We start from the raw sequence: 18471 nt of genomic DNA, 5'->3' as shown, positions 1-18471 counted from the left end.
TAGCAAAGATAAAGATCTGAAAAACAGGACAAAACTCAAGGCTAGGACTATGTAACTATCTGTTAGACCTGGAAGAGGCTACCTGGAATGTTAGCTCTTAATATTTTATGAGGAAATCTGTGATTGGCTCACAGAAAGTATTTACATGTGTACACAGACAAGTTCTCATTGGCCATAAACTGAAATATTTTGTGTAGTGGGAGAGATTTCTGCCTTCTTCCGTGCACCAAGGCCGCAATATACATCATTTCTTAAATATAGCAAAATCGATAAGAGTAGGGAATTCTTTATCACTTTTATTAAATTATTATTGGTCTGAAGTCGCAATGTCTGCTGAAATTTGGTCTCAAGAAACCGACACTGGCAAAATCAGCGAAGATATGTAGAGGAGAGTAAAAACACACTTGCTTCAGGGACATTGTAGAAGACACATCTGTGCGGAGCTTGAGGCAGTGTGCTTGGTCTTAGAGGAGCAGAACAGGATGTCTCCAACTTAAAGCAGAACTCAGATGCTACAGCTAGAATTCTCACCCACTACTGCAGCTGTCTTCTGCTCTTGTATAACGGTAGTGGTGAGCATGGGCCGTATTTGCATCCAACGAGACTAGGCGAATTTGAAATCATTTGCCTTTCGCCAGGGTTTTGTTTCATTGATCTAATTTTCACAGCTAGTTAGTTGCATGCACAATGCAATTACGAGAGAGTGCTGCTGTTTGATCATGCTTTTCTGGGACCTTTTTATAGCTCATTAACATTCTCCGCAGTCTTTGGTCATGTGCGTGGCACAGTTTTATGTTATATCTATCATGAATCCAACAAACTTTGCCGAGGTTGTTGCAAATATTTTGAATCCCCTGTTTGCTTAATATATGATTGTAATCTTGATTCAGTGGATAAATCATTTCTGATGCTTGTCGGTAATAAATCAGATTGTTACAGTGATCCTTAGTTTCCTTTTGTAGTTTAAAGGATCTTGTTGTCATTATGTTCCTGTCAGATGTGGTACCCATACTTCCGTGCTTAACTGGGTTACCCCTGGTAATTTCAATAGGTAAGTTATAACCGTTGGGCAACCTTGTTTTCTCTTGATTTGTCCTTATGGGGAGCTCTCTAACACTGTAGGCCAGCGGGGATATAATTTGTAACATCTAAGGCGTATGCTAAACTGCTCAAGCGACACCCCACAATTATGAAAATAATTTAGTATGCCTTGTGAATATATTTTTGTGCCTTTAATGCAGTGATATTAATCGTCCTCAGCATCGTCATACTTTTCTCCATTGATGATACTTCCAACTTTATGTGGCAATTTCCACCCCAACACAACAGAATGACTGTCTCCAGTCCGCTCTTTTTTTTTTTCACTGTTTGAGAAAAGAGGGACACTGCTTACATTGGAAGTCTTCTGGCACCATCGTAACAAATCTTTTAAAACCATAATTTGTGATGTGATCGATCACTATGCTATTAAACAGCTATTGCGGTGTAGCAAATTTGAATCCAAGCTTCTTTATCAGAATCATTATCTGTTTTTTCCGCAGTCTCTGAAAATCCTGCATTCCACTTCTTACTAAGCCTGAATCCTTTCGTAGTCATCAGTATCTATTAGCCCAAACTTCATTAGGGTTCTTTTTCTATCAGTTCAGGTCCTAATACGGTTTCAGAAGATCCTCTGTCTCTAATGCGAGAGAACTAGCTTGATCATCTGTGAATTGATCTTCAACGTTAGAAAGCGATGTGGAAAGGGTGGGGTCGGTATATCAGTTTAATCTTACCAGTCAACGCGGAAGTTAATAAAAGGGCAATGCAAGCCTTGTATTCGATTCAGCAGTGGACCGTGCTGTTGACGTGTAATAACGTAATAAATTACTTGCTCCGACATAACTGACAATGTTTATGGACACAAAAATCCCATGGAAGGGCGGTAAAACAAACAAAAAACAACACCTGTCTTTTTGATGAATCAAGTATAATTGGTTTATTACTTCCTACAGTTCAAATGTCAGAGAAACACATTTCACCTAATATCTGTATTTGATTACATTCCAGCGTACTTCGGAGTTATACATATCATGAAATACATAATCACTGAATTTGTGCCTTACTTAGTGAAACAGATACGTATGTTGCGAAATTCTTAGAAAAAGCAAACGACAACCCACAAAGGCGCCAAGGGACAGATTAACGTTGCAAGCTGCATTAATCCGTTCCTCAAGCTGAAGACCACAATAACAAACAATATAACCATAACATTCAGGGTTGGTTCAAATGACTCTGAGCACTATGTGACTTAACTTCTGAGGCCATCAGTCCCCTAGAACTTAGAACTACTTAAACCTAACTAACCTAAGGACATCACACACACTTCTATGCCTGAGGCAGGATTCGAACCTGCGACCGTAGCGGTCGCACGGTTCCAGACTGTAGCTAACATGTAGGGCCTTGCGGACATACAACATTCGATCCCTCTACGTTGTCTGCGATCGCTGATTCTGACTGGAAGCATATCTGATGATGCTTCGTGGCTGTGCTTGTAAGGGTACAGTACCCTCACATGTAATCATTATTCCACAACCTTTAAAGTCCCTAAGATTAATGCACAGGATGTGAATGCACTACATCTTGTAATCAAATTACGTCAGCGAGTTAAAGAAATGACATGAAGTTTATAACCAACGCGAACACTGACTTTCACAAAGCACAGCTGACTAAAACGTCAAATATTGTGCATTTGTGTTAGCCACTACCAAGCTAGGAAGTAAATTTCCACTTTCCCTACTTCAGTAATATCACAATCCATGTGTAAGAGTACCTTCTACTAGTTCTTCCTCTTAAACGTGTTCGTCTTTCGATGACTATAACTGATTTCCATATAAAGATGACACTCTATAATTTAACACTCGATAATTTGAAACTCTCAATAATTTGTTTCCCATGGTCTCTTGAAAAATACTCAATAAAATGAAAAAAGATTGCGTTTTCGTCCCTTCGGTAATTTAAAGTTGCAGTGGTGACGGCATCTCGCCATCGGTTTATAATATGAAGGCAGTACTCCCGCATACTTTAGAATTTGAAGTCCTCCACTCCTGCGATTCTCATTACAGACCTACTTCTTCTGTGAGTCCCATTACAGGCTAAGACCATCTGTCGTTTGTTTCTCCGATCTGTATCCTATTCAGTCTGCAGGCTGATTCCAAATTGTGTTGTAGTCAATACATATTTCTTAATACCGTGAAACGCCATGATTGCTAGAAAGAACAAGTGACTTTCAGGTAATGAAAAGGAGTTGTTATTCAAGCTGTAGAGAGTGGAATTTCAAAACAAGATGTTCCAAATCCGTTTGCCATTTAACCATCTAAAGATCGTGATACTGGAAGTGTGTCAGGAACAGGATGGAAAACTTCAAATCAGGGTGAATTTCCCCTTCTTGGGGAATGCTTGCTCAAGTGGATAAATCAGTGTAGGTGTAAAAATGTTCCTGTGGGTGATTGTATGCTACAGGAAAGAGCCAAGTCATATGCTCAGTTTCTTAGGATTGAAGGATTTGCGGCAAGTGAAGGGTTATTCTCAAATTTTAAGAAACGTCACGCCATCACGTTAAAAATATCTGCAGAGAGTGTGCCAGCATGGACAGTTCCCTTTGTACTGAAAGAATTTATGAACTAAAACAACTTATGAGTGGCTAAAAACCATACAATATCTATTAAACACAAACTAAACAGGGATTTTTTTAAAATAAATGTCTTCCTTATCGCACCCCATCATTTTAAAAGTGCGCTAGAGAAAAACTGAGGAAGCACAGAAAAATTGTCATTTTAGTCTGTAACATGGGCAGGTCTCAGAAGTTGAAACCATTCATAGTACAGCTGTCTACAAAACGACGTTGTTTCAAGGGAACAACTTATCGCTCATACAGAAAATCATTAATGACGACAGAATCGTTTAATGACAGGCCTATCCTGATTAACAGCGATACGAGAAAGGGAAAACGCAAAATTTTGCTGTTTTTGGAGAACTCCACGGTTCACCACCATCAGACGACTCGAAATTGTTTATTTTTCCTCTCCCAAATCGACATTAGGATTGCAGACATCGGAACTGAGCATAGTACAAAATTTTAAAAAGCTGTAGCACAGGGAAATTGTTTCGCTTGTGCTGGACAGCATCGAGAAAAGTGACTTAACAATTTTGACTGCTGTAACTGTGATTGATAAGGTCTGGACACATGTCTGCCCTACCACTCTTTATAACTGGCCCGGAAAGTGCAAGTTTGTACTGCAAATAGAAAATGCGGAAAAGTCATCACAGTAGCGAGAATTAAAGAATTTTATCCCCTCGGTGTAGGAACTTCTGCACAGCTGTGGTGAGTTAATCTTTGATGATTTCTCCCATGCTGGCAATGACATCGGTGTCCATGGTGTCCTATCATGTTGAGGGTGAGAAAGATACCGAAGAACAACCACCAACTGCAACCACAATGAGCGATGCAAGATCGTTTATCCATACCTACACTCTTATACCCTCAGAACAAAAACAAGTGAAGATCTCTTCTCAGCTCTCATCACCATAGAAATTTTTCTGGACATTGCTACATGGAATCCGCACTTTCTAAAGAAAATCACCGAATATTTTTCGAAATGACTTTGTAAGGTGGTAGAATAAATGGTCAAATTCGCATCTTTACAATTCGTAATGAGAAGGTGAAGATGACACCTAACTTAAATCGACAGTTATGAGAACATTTGCCTATCAACATGTAATGCAAAAGCCAGCTCCACAATGGCGTAGCAAAGACACACTGTGGGAGTTACACTGGAAACCACTTAAATGGGTGGCAGGAAGCAGGACAGCGGCCCCGGAACAGATGAGTCAAGCCAGAGGATCGTCTGTAGCGAGGCATCTGCTCAAGGGCAGAGAAGAAGCTTCAGAAAACTGTGTTTCGGAATTCTAACGGGTACGAATAAAAGCAAGTGACGCATTTTCGTCCAGCAAGTGCGACACATGGAAAGGTCAACGTACGTTATGTGTCTAGAACGGGCACAAAACGTCCGATTAGCAGAAACACACTAGGAAGGAGAAAAATACTGAAGTTTCGATGCAGTTTGATAGAAGGGACGTTGCGATTGGTAGAGAGTGTTTCTACAAAATAAGAGGAATGCTCCTATTGGTCGAAAAAAGCCATGATGTGAAAAAGGAACCCAAGTGGAGGAAGGCAGTTCTGCCAGGAGTAGGACAAGGAGGAAATTTTCGAGGTCTCTTCTCTGAACTGGAGTCAAGTGCAGAACGGAGCGCTTAACGCTCCGTATGACGCAGAGAAGAAAATTTGTGTCGACACTGCATTCACAGCAACTGGACTCCAGCTAAAAAATTAGTTGTAGCAACGTTTAGCTCCAACTGTGGAGAAACGAATCAGCCAAAATAGTTAGTTGTTCTTGCGAGAAATCAGAGGGCACTATAATATGCACGCTGCTCCAACAATGCACATGTATATCGCCACATAATAAGACTAGGGGTGAGTACATGTTTTCTCGTATAATGAGAAACATAGGGAAAGTTTCTGTTGGAAAGTTCAGCAAAGGCCAGGTTAGCTTTGTAGGAATTTCAGTGGGAGAGAGCAGCCTTGCAGACAGCAGCACATCAAAGCTTAAGGTAAATACCACGGCAGAGGTGTAAACTTTGTTGGTTCACCAGCTTGTGTCCACTGTAAAATCGAGTGGCTTTGGGTAATCTTGTGCTCAAATTTGTCACTTGACTAACTTTCCACTGTAGACTTAATTGTCATCCTAAAAAGTACCGAACTCTGAACTGGAATCAGAAGATTTTCGTAGTACTAGCCAACATCATAATACACTCCTGGAAATGGAAAAAAGAACACATTGACACCGGTGTGTCAGACCCACCATACTTGCTCCGGACACTGCGAGAGGGCTGTACAAGCAATGATCACACGCACGGCACAGCGGACACACCAGGAACCGCGGTGTTGGCCGTCGAATGGCGCTAGCTGCGCAGCATTTGTGCACCGCCGCCGTCAGTGTCAGCCAGTTTTCCGTGGCATACGGAGCTCCATCGCAGTCTTTAACACTGGTAGCATGCCGCGACAGCGTGGACGTGAACCGTATGTGCAGTTGACGGACTTTGAGCGAGGGCGTATAGTGGGCATGCGGGAGGCTGGGTGGACGTACCGCCGAATTGCTCAACACGTGGGGCGTGAGGTCTCCACAGTACATCGATGTTGTCGCCAGTGGTCGGCGGAAGGTGCACGTGCCCGTCGACCTGGGACCGGACCGCAGCGACGCACGGATGCACGCCAAGACCGTAGGATCCTACGCAGTGCCGTAGGGGACCGCACCGCCACTTCCCAGCAAATTAGGGACACTGTTACTCCTGGGGTATCGGCGAGGACCATTCGCAACCGTCTCCATGAAGCTGGGATACGGTCCCGCACACCGTTAGGCCGTCTTCCGCTCACGCCCCAACATCGTGCAGCCCGCCTCCAGTGGTGTCGCGACAGGCGTGAATGGAGGGACGAATGGAGACGTGCCGTCTTCAGCGATGAGAGTCGCTTCTGCCTTGGTGCCAATGATGGTCGTATGCGTGTTTGGCGCCGTGCAGGTGAGCGCCACAATCAGGACTGCATACGACCGAGGCACACAGGGCCAACACCCGGCATCATGGTGTGGGGAGCGATCTCCTACACACCGAGCGAGGTGGCGCAGTGGACACACTGGACTCGCATTCGGAAGGACGACGGTTCAATCCCGTCTCCAGCCATCCTGATTTAGGTTTTCCGTGATTTCCCTAAGTCGTTTCAGGCAAATGCCGGGATGGTTCCTTTGAAAGGGCACGGCCGATTTCCTTCCCAATCCTTCCCTAACCCGAGCTTGCGCTCCGTCTCTAATGACCTCGTTGTCGACGGGACGTTAAACACTAACCACCACCACCGATCTCCTACACTGGCCGTACACCACTGGTGATCGTCGAGGGGACACTGAATAGTGCACGGTACATCCAAACCGTCATCGAACCCATCGTTCTACCATTCCTAGACCGGCAAGGGAACTTGCTGTTCCAACAGGACAATGCACGTCCGCATGTATCCCGTGCCACCCAACGTGCTCTAGAAGGTGTAAGTCAACTACCCTGGCCAGCAAGATCTCCGGATCTGTCCCCCATTGAGCATGTTTGGGACTGGATGAAGCGTCGTCTCACGCGGTCTGCACGTCCAGCACGAACGCTGGTCCAACTGAGGCGCCAGGTGGAAATGGCATGGCAAGCCGTTCCACAGGACTACATCCAGCATCTCTACGATCGTCTCCATGGGAGAATAGCAGCCTGCATTGCTGCGAAAGGTGGATATACACTGTACTAGTGCCGACATTGTGCATGCTCTGTTGCCTGTGTCTATGTACCTGTGGTTCTGTCAGTGTGATCATGTGATGTATCTGACCCCAGGAATGTGTCAATAAAGTTTCCCCTTCCTGGGACAATGAATTCACGGTGTTCTTATTTCAATTTCCAGGAGTGTATATGTGTAGGAGCAATTTTGTAAAGAAACGTCCAATTAAACTTTCATATTGTTGTGTTTAGGAATAATGTAAAGGAACTTCCAATTAAACTTTCATAATATTGTGCTTAGGATTAATGTTCTTTCAGAGAGTTAATATTTAACATTGTGGTATATAAACTTATTTCACTTTTTGATGTTGGCATGATGCATTATCCATTGCACTGTTTTTATGTTGGCGAGTTGGAAACTATGTGAAAAGCTGTAATTTGGTGAGAAATATAGTGGGACATTAAATTTGTTATTTCAACTCACACAGTTGTTCTCAGTTCTCGAATAAGCAAAAACAAACCCCCGCACCCTTACAACTTGTAACACTTTTATTGGAATGATTTAGTGTATGCTGTGTGTGTGTATTATTTTATACATTAATGAAATAAAAATGAATGCACGTTGTATGTAGTCTGAGAACTCACATTCGTTGACGTTGCGATTATTTGAAGTCCTGTTTTCTTGAACTCTTCGTAATTCGAACTTTTTTCCTGATCTCTTGAGTTTCTAAGTTTTGAGAGTCGACTTGTTGTTTGGTGATCGACTAAGTCAAGCGGATTAACTACAGTTTTAACTGAAATTTTGTTTATTAATGAGATATCTACTTCCGTTCCTACATGGCATATATAAAAATACATCTTGACTACAATGACACTTGGAAATGATTAAAGTAGAGAGAAGCTACATGTACTTCCAAATCAGGCTCTGGCTTGCAAAGAAGTGGTGCGTTTGGTTCTTTGTTTGATGTGCTTTCAGAAAGGTATTTTTAGCGTCAAGGAGGAGCTTTTTTTATGAGTGTAGTATGTGACACGGTCATATGTTGTGCACCTGAAATTCACAGTTAAGTGTCTGGCGGGGGGTTAACAAGACATCTTCAAACTATTTCTCTACCGTACCACTGTCGAGCAGCGCGCGGGAAAAGCGAACACTTAAATATTTCTGTGCGTACTCTGATTTCTCTTACTTTGTTATGATGTACATGGACGTTTACAAAATATTTTCACACTCTTAGGAAAAGGTTGGTAACTGAAATTTCGTGAGAAGTTCCTGTCGCACCGAAAAACGCCTTTGCTTTATTCATTGCCAACCCAGTTAACGTACCATATCCTTGGCAGTCTCTCTCCCCTATTTCACCATAGTAAAAAATGAGGTGGCCTTCTCTGAACCTTCTGGGTGTCCCACGTCGATCCTATCTGAAACGGATGACACACCGTACAGCAATACTCCAAAAGATGACGTACAAGCGTAGTGTAGGGAGACTCTTTAATAGATCTCTTGCATTTTCTCAGTGTTCTGCCAATAAATCGTAGTTTTGAGTTTTGTTTTACTCATAACATTATCTACGTGATCGTTCCAACTTAAGTCATTCGTAACTGTCGTGCCTAAGTATTTAGTTCAATTTACAGCCTTTAGATTTGTGTGATTTTTCGTGTGAACCAAATTTAGCGGATTCCTTTTGGTATTCACGTGGATGACTTCACACTTTTCATAACTCAGAGTCAACTGTCACTTGTCGCACCATACAGGTATCTTGTCTAAATTCTTTTGCAATGTGTTTTGATTATCCGATGACTTTATAAGAAGCTACATAACAGAATCATCTGCAAACAATATAAAAGTGCTACTCAGATTGTCTCCTAAATCGGTTATGTAGATCAGGAATAGCAGAGGGCCAATAGCACTTCTTCGGGGAACGTCAGATATTGTTTCTTTTTCACTCGATGACTTTCCGTCAATTAATACGAGCTGTAACCTTTCCGACAGGAAACCATGAATCCAGTAGCGCAACTGAGACGGTAGTCCATAGGCACGCAATTTCATTAGAAGTCGCTTGTGAGGCACCGTGTCAAAAGCCTTCACGAAATCTAAAAAGATGCAATCAATTTGAAATCCCCTGCCAGCTGCACTCATTACTTCGTCAGAATAAAGACCTAGTTACGTTTCACAAGAACGATATTTCCTGAATACGTGTTGGTTGTTTGTCAATCATTTTCTTCAAGACAACCCATAATGTTCGATCATAATATATGTCCCAAAATCCTACTGCAAATTCAAGGTTACTCCTATAACTTTTCTTGGGTATTGGTGTGAGTTGTGTAACTTTCTAGTCTTCAGGTACGGAACGTTCAACGAGGGTTCGGTTGAATACGGTTCTAGATATGGAGGTATTGTATCGGCATACTCTGAAAGGAACCTGGCTGTTATATAATCAGGATGGGAGGCCTTGCTTTTATTAAGTACACCGCTACACCGAGTGTGTCTACTTCTAAATTACTTACGTTGGCAGTTCTTCCCGGTCTTTTCTGTTCGAATTGTGGGATATTTACTTCGACGTATTTGGTGAAGAAATTTCGGAAAACTTTATTTAGTGACACTGCTTTAGTGGCACTGTCATCAGTAACGTAGCCATTGTTATCGCTCAGTGAAGGTATTGATTGTGTCTTTCAGTTCGTGTACTTTGCATTTGACAAGAATCTCTTTGGGTTTCTACCAGATTTCGAGACAGAGTTTCGTTGTGGAAAGTACTAAAAGTATCTGGCACTGAAGTTCGCGCAACATTTTGAGCTTCTGTAAAACTTAGCCAGGCTACAGGGTTTTGCACTCTTTTAAATTTGACATGCTTTTTCTGTTGCTTCTGCAGTAGTGTTCTGACCAATTTAGTGTACCATGCGGGATCAGTACCGCCTCTCATTAATTTATTTGTTATAAAGTCTCTCGATAGCCGTCGATAATATTAATTTGAATTTAAACCACGTCAGGTCTGCGCCTACATATTCAGATCGGAAGGGATGGAGACAATCTCTTTGGAAGGCCGCAGGCGAAATTTTATCTGCTTTGTTGAACAGCCGTCTACGGTGGCCAAACGGTTCTAGGCGCTTCAGTCCGGAACCGCGCGACTGCTACGGTCGCAGGTTCGAATCCTGCCTCGGGCATGGATGTGTGTGATGTCCTTAGGTTAGTTAGGTTTAGGTAGTTCTAAGTCCTAGGGGACTGACGACTTCAGAAGTTAAGTCCCATAGTGCTCAGAGCCATTTGAACCTTTTTTTTTTTTTTTTTTTTTTTTGAACAGATGTATTTTGAGTTCGCCTTTGGTTGCTTTGGATATTACGGTATTCCGTCTCGCTAGAACAGCCTTGTAGTCTCTAACCCTTGTATCCATCATGATGCTCCCTAATTTCTCGGGATTATTTGTTGCTAAGAAGTCAAGTATGTTTTCGCAACCATTTACACTTCGAGTGGACTCATTGTTCAAAATAAGGCATTCAGAGTGATTTCGGATGATATTTTATGCCTACCTCCGACTTCAAACATGTATTTTCTCCAACAAATCTAAGATAGAATGTTGCCACTAACAATTATAGCTGTTGAGTGGGGTGTCAATTTGAAATGAGATTCGAGCCACTGAATCATCTGAGTCTAGGGCTCGGCGAAAGAGCCAGCTATTAATTTATTTCGATTGTCTAGCATAATCGCTACCCATGCTCACATGGACTATCTACTTCGATTTCACTTCAAGGTAAACCTACTTCTGACAGCAACAATCACTCCATCACAATTGTGTTTAATTTTTCCTGTCTGAACACGATTAAGTACTTTGTAAAAATTGCGGCTCGACTTATTTCCGGATTTAGACAGCTTTCCGTGCCTATTACGATTTGAGTTTCAGTGCTCTCTATTAGCGCTTGGAGCTCTGGTTCTTTTCCAACACTGCTATGACAATTTAGAATTACGGTAGAGACTCTTTCTAGGTCTACATCACCCTGTTTTCCAGCACCCTTTTAGAGCGACGCCGTTTCTGAAGTTTTTGGAGACCCTGTAACCCTAAAAAACCGTCCAATCCCCTCCACACAGCCCCCGCTACAGGCGTAGTCTCTTCCTGTATGTAATCGACCCTTGACCTATTAAGCGGAACCCGGAAACCTACCAACCTATGGCACAAGTGGAGAAATTTTGGCCCACACACAGAACCATCTGGGCTTCTGATTACGATCCTCCACTCGGCCCTGTACCAAAGAACAGCAGTCCGATCTGTCGACGACGCTGCAGATGGCGAACTCCGCCTTCATATCTCAAGCAAGACTGGCAGTCTTTACTACTTAAGTATGATAATCTTTGCTCTCATAGACTATAGAAGTATGTAAGAACAGCTACTGTGCTCTCATATCAGCAGTTTTTTTTAATGATGAATGATGGTGCGTAAGTAAGCCACACTGTACGTGCAGTAACATCAGCTGCCCCCCCCCCCCCCTCTCGTGTCTCCTGTTCGGGTAAGCATAGCTCCTGATGTGCACCCGGTTCTCTAGCCGCCCAAGTTGTGCTTATGCACGCTGCCGAGCAGTGCTCACAGAGGAGCATGGGCAGGGGCGCTCATCCATGCATCGTCCTATTCGACTCTACATCTACATCCATACTCCGCAAGCCACCTAATGGTGTGTGGCGGAGGGTACCTTGAGTACCTCTATCGGTTCTCCCTTCTATTCCAGTCTCGTATTGTTCGTGGAAAGAAAGATTATCGGTATGCCTCTGTGTAGACTCTAATCTCTCTGATTTTATCCTCATGGTCTCTTTGCGAGATATACGTAGGAGGGAGCAATATACTGTTTGACTCTTCGGTGAAGGTATGTTCTCGAAACTTCAACAAAAGCCCGTACCGAGCTACTGAGCGTCTCTCCTGCAGAGTCTTCCACTGGAGTTTATCTATCATCTCCGTAACGTTTTCGCGATTACTAAATGATCCTGTAACGAAGCGCGCTGTTCTCCGTTGTTTCTTCTCTATCTCTTCTATCAACCCCATCTGATACGAATCCCACACCGGTGATCAGTATTCAAGCAATGAGCGAACAAGTGTACTGTAACCTTCTTCCTTTGTTTTCGGATTCCATTTCCTTAGGATTCTTCCAATGAATCTCAGTCTGGCATCTGCTTTACCGACGATTAATTTTATATGGTCCTATTGAGGTACCTATACATTGTATGACGTATCCATTATGCTACAGATATGAAACTTCTGGAAACATCCCCCAGGCTGTGGCTAAGCCATGTCTCCGCAATATCCTTTCTTTCAGGAGTGCTAGTTCTGCAAGGTTCGCAGGAGAGCTTCTGTAAAGTTTGGTAGGTAGGAGACGAGATACTGGCAGAAGTAAAGCTGTGAGACCGGGCGTGAGTCGTGCTTCGGTAGCTCAGACAGTCAGCCTTCGGCGGCGCAGCGGTTCGGACGGTGTTTACGTCCCTGCCGCACGTCTGCGCGAGAGGTGTTTACGTTACGTGTGTAGCGGTGTGTCGCGGTAATACATAGAACGAATCATGGCCTTGTCGTTCCGCAAATCGACACTAAAATTTAGTTTTGCTAACGAATATGCTCGACCGAAGGCTTACGAGATCGAACGTTATTTACGGGACGAGGTGAAAATCGAACCTGACGTTCTAGTTGGTATACACTTATCTATAGTCAGCAGCGTGGTTTATGTCAAGCTTATAAATGAAGCGGCATGTGACGAACTACTACTTCGACACCGACAAGGACTTCGTTTCTGTCATTCGGACGGGAATGTTGGAGCGGTAACAGTTGAACACGCCGGCATGGGACTCCGAACGATCCGCGTCTTTGAGCTTCCATTCGAAGTGCCAGAAGAATTGGTGACAGACGCCCTGCGTCCTTACGGAACGGTCCTATCCCACGTGGCTGAAAAATGGGCGAGTTTCAAGACGTATCCTGTCCTCAATGGCGTCAGACAAATACGGATTGAACTCCGAAAACACGTCCCGTCATACTTGTACATCGCCGGTTGTAGGGCGATTGTCATTTACGACGGACAACCAAGGACGTGCTCTGGATGTGGGAAGGAGGGACACATACGTTCTGAGTGTGCTCAACGAAGATTATTACAGCTGCCACGGGATGATCCACCCCTCACGCCGCATCCGACTGTGCTCCCCATGACTTACGTCGCCGCATTACGCGATGACGTGGGCCGCGAGACAGACGCGTCCCAGAACACACAGACAGCGGCGGATCGTGACGAGCCACAGAAAGACGACGTTGCGCTGGACCGCCTGCAGCAGTCACAGGACGCCCTCTCTTCGGTTCCGCTTGCGGCCCCTTCCGATAAGGCACTTGGAGACGTCGATAATACGACGGCACACGATTCTGACGTCCCCCACGAACAACTGGAGACCATGCTGACCTCTGATTCCGAGGCCCGGCAACGTAAACAACGCTCACCAAAACGCCGGAAGAAGCGCCGCCTCACGGTGGAGAACGACCACTCTGATCTGGCAGATACTTCTGAGCAGTTTACGGGTACAGAACAGACGACCATGGATACAGAAGAACTGCCTAGCGTGGATGCAACGGTGGCCAGCGGGACGGCGACACGACCTACCGCTGACGATGCTCCAGACACAGCGAAGGAGCTCAATAGACGGCAACAGGCTACTGAGGAGGCTACGTCGCCTGCACCGCACGACAACGATGGGACACTAGGGGACTGGTCAGAAAAGCCACCACCGTGGGGGTCAGATGATGCCGGAGGAACTGCTCCCACGCACTCTCCCGGTGTTAGATCGGCAGAGTGCACGGAATAATGGCAGACCATATGAGGGGACGGCGGGGGACGTTAGTCCGACAGCAGCCTATGTACGGCAAAATTAGCGACCGTACGGTACCCTATCTACGTAGACCGCCATGCAACAAGCTTATCGGATAGGGTCTGTTAACATCAATAGCATTGGGACGCCGGTCAAAATCAAGATGCTCAGTGACATGATAAAGGCTGCGGATTTAGACATCGCACTATTACAAGAAGTTCGGGTACTTCCCCCCTCAGACTTTTACGGTTACGACGTTTACTGTTCCCCGTGTGACGAGAGAGGCGTTGGCACAGCTATATTATTAAAGGAAGGGATACGTGCAGACGACGTAGAGTATTTGCCTTCTGCCCGTGGTACGGCCGTGACCATAGGAGGAATACGTTTGATCAACATATACGCACCGTCAGGCTCGGATAAGAGAAGGGACAGAGCAGATTTTTACGCACATGAGGTTGCACCGTTGTTCCAGGGACGATACGATGGTTGCATACTCGGCGGAGATTTTAATTGTGTGCTTGACAGAAAGGACCAACAACCTAACTATACTACTAGCCCAGAACTTAGGGAGCTGGTCAACGGGATGGAATTAGTCGATACATGGGACCTGAAGTATCGCAACCAACCAGGATATACATTTTTTACTAGCCACTCCGCGGGCCGTTTGGACCGAATATACGTTTCAAGGGCGTTAGCAGTGTCGACGGTGGACGCAGAAATATGGCCGACAGCTTTTACGGACCACGAGGCATATATTTGTACGGTTAACCTTGATAGACAGCAGGTATGGAGACGGAGGGGTAATTGGAAGATGAACGTCTCCCACCTGCGAGATGCAGAATGCCGACGCATGGTGGAGGACGCGTGGCATGGCTGTCTCCGTCGCCGAACTTCTTTCGGTTCTATCCTGCAGTGGTGGATCGAGTGCGCGAAGCCAGCTTTACGGCGGACGTTAATAGGTTACGGGAAGGAGGTTTCTCAATGGCAGCGCACGACCAGTGAGTTTTACTTTACGGCTCTCCGGGAACTGTTAGCTCAACCACCTACACCAGAACGCCAGACGGCCGTCCACCGAGTTAAGGCGAAGCTGGTACAACTTGCGAAGCAGAGGATGGCAGGTACGATGATACGCGCGAGGTCGCAGGATTTCCTGCCCAACGAGGTTCCCTCGATGCATTACGTGATAAAGGAAAGACGAAGAAGACGCAGGAATTTAATACATGAGATCGATCTCGGCGATGGCCGTCGTTTTACAACACAAAGGGGCATAGCACAGGCGTTCACGGATCATTTTAGCAGATTCTATGCGAGCAACGGGGAGGGTCAGAGGGAGCTGGGGAACGTCCTGGAAGAGATCCCAGACGCGACGAGTGTGAACGGGGAAGCAGACGGGTTGTCTGAAATTACGTGTGAAGAGCTGGAGGAAGCGATTACACGAGGTGCTTGCAACAAGTCCCCAGGTCCAGATGGATTCCCTTTGGAATTTTACCGTGCCTTCGTGACCATTATGACACCGATGTGGCTATGTATGTTTAATGAGCTTCTGCGGCAAGAAGTACCGGTTCACATTCAATTCACGGAAGGGCTCATGATACCGATACCGAAGCCCCGTGGTGGCAAACGGCCTTGTGATTATCGCCCCTTGACCCTCCTTAATAGTGACTACAAGATCTTCATGCGCATCCTGGGAAGTCGTATCAAAAAGTCGCTGGAGCATCGAATACATGCCGATCAGACTTGTCTTGGCGGCATCAGTAATATCCACACAGCCTTGGGAGACTATCGTGACGTCGTCGCCCTCGCGGCTGCATGCCGCCTCCGGGGGGCGATGGTTGCTGTAGATTTCGATCATGCTTTTGATCGCGTGGATCATGTGTATCTCGCGGCGGTGATGAACAGGATGGGTGTCTCGCCATTACTGACCAATGCTGTGCTGCGGCTGTTGCACGGCGCCAGGTCAGCGATGGTGGTCAACGGAGGGAGAACTGAGTATTTTCAGATCTTAAGATCAGTGAGACAGGGTTGCCCCTCGTCGATCCTCCTTTATGCGATCGCCTTAGAACCGTGCCTCGCAGGCCTTCGCCGCCGTCTTACCGGGATCTCCCTACGGCATTTATCATTCAAATGCAGAGCATACGCGGATGATATTGTGTTCCTCGTGCGGAATGAGAGGGAGACTCAAACAGCACTGGATTGGCTACAGACGTATGGGATGGCAGCTGGAAGTGTGGTCAACTACCGAAAATCACAATTCATGCATGTGGGGCGTGGACTAGAACCGGGAACGGAAGGGCCCTTACCTGCGGTGGAAACCCTCCGCTGTTTGGGTATCACCTTTCATAAAGCGACAGCGGGAACGGCTGCGGACAACTACCGAAGACTGTTACTCAGAGTCCGCACGGCAGTACGACTAAACGCCCTACGGTCGATGGATATGCTGCAGCGAGTGTTACTCGTCAACCTTTATCTCGCGCCCATGATGTGCCACCTGACACACCTTCTCCCCTTGACGCGTACGATGGCTATGAGGATTCAGGCGGCTTTTGGGTACTATGTGTGCCTGGGACAACTCTTTAAGGTACAGTACAACACGCTTACCCTCCCAGCGCGGGAGGGGGGCGTTGGTTTAGTGAACGTGCACGAGAAGGCGCGTGCCATGTTTATTAATACTATGCTCCAACGGTGGCGCAACAGGAACCACTCGCTTACGGGGATGATCATCGAAGAACTCGTACCAACATCGCATCTTCCTCCAGTCAGTGTCGGCCATATATCGCCCCCTTTAACGTATGTGCGCACGTTCATCGTGGAACACAGTTACGTTGGAGAGCGTTTACCGACGACCCGACAGTCGACATCGAAGGACGTGTACCATCTGCTTCTTCGACAGATCGCCCGGAATAGGGTGGAACGCAAACATCCAGATGTTAATTGGCACGTGGTGTGGCGCACGGTCCACCACCCCCACCTACCTACATCAGTCAGATCAACATGGTACATTGTCGTCAACCGAAAATACCCTACAAACGATAAAAAGTACGCAATACATTTGGCGGATTCGCCCTTGTGTCAGCAATGCGGCGTGCTGGATACGGACGACCATCGGCTGGTCTGCGGCGAGGCATTGGCTGTCTGGACTCTCGCAAGAAAGATAATAGCGTTCATGCGGCGCACTATCTATACAGCAGTCTCTTCTGACATAGTATTTTTTCCAGAGGCAACGTATTTTCCGCGTCATAAGACGAACGCGGTGGCGTGGATCACAGGTATGACGGTCCATTACATCTATAGAGACTCACGTACGAACTTACTGCACGTCCTGGATTACTGGCAATACTTGCAAGATGGACACACAACACTATTACAGCTACGAAAGTACAAGGATTGGTATGCCAATTTCCTAGTAACGGTTTTTGCGGACCCGCCATATACCTGGGGTGTGCCGGGTGCGCAAAGATGAGCGGCGGTGCTGTCGTTGTGAAACCGACCAAGTTAAAGTGACTAAGACACTATGCGAGTATGCGACCTACGGAAAAGTTACGCTTGAACAGTTATCACATGGATGTATTTCAAATATTGTTTTCATATCCAACATACTTTTCTTTAGGGTGCCGGAGGTGGCCCCACTTCGATTTCGTTGTTATTTCATGCTGCATGGTAGGACGGCAGCGAGGATCCTTCCAGAACAGTTATCATGTGGCAGGACGTACTATGTTTATTTTGTGAATAATAAAGGTTTCTGTTTCTCCTACCTTCCTTCATATTAAATAAATAAATATAAATCCTCAAAAAAAAATGGTAGCGTGAGCAGCTGAAAAAAAAATATAAAAAATAATAAAAAAAAAAGATGGATAGAGCGTCTGCCATGTAAAAAAAAAAAAAGATGGCTAGAGCGTCTACCAAGTAAGCAGGAGATCCCGGGTTCGAGTCCCGGTCGGGGCATAAAAAAAAAAAAAAAAAAAAAAGTTGGTAGAGCACTTGCCCGCGAAAGGCAAAGGTCCCGAGTTCGAGTCTTCGTCGGGCACACAGTTTTGATCTGCCAGGAAGTTACATATCAGCGCACACTCCGCTGCAGAGTGAAAATCTCATTCTGGAAACATGCTACAGATAGTCCGGAAGTATGGACTAAAAACACTGAAGATAGTATAAACATTGTATTCAATACTTTTAATAGTATTATGTAACACATATGAAGCAACAAAATCATTTTCACAAATATGAAAAAGATCAGAAGTCAAAGAGTAAATAACTTTTTGAAATAGTAATTATTTTGCCCGAATCTGAACAATATTCTTCAAATCAATAATCATTTTATACTACACAGT

This window comes from Schistocerca nitens, chromosome 9 (assembly GCF_023898315.1).
Source record: "Schistocerca nitens isolate TAMUIC-IGC-003100 chromosome 9, iqSchNite1.1, whole genome shotgun sequence".
Classification (NCBI taxonomy): Eukaryota; Metazoa; Arthropoda; class Insecta; order Orthoptera; family Acrididae; genus Schistocerca; species Schistocerca nitens.
This window is presented reverse-complemented; position numbering follows the sequence as displayed.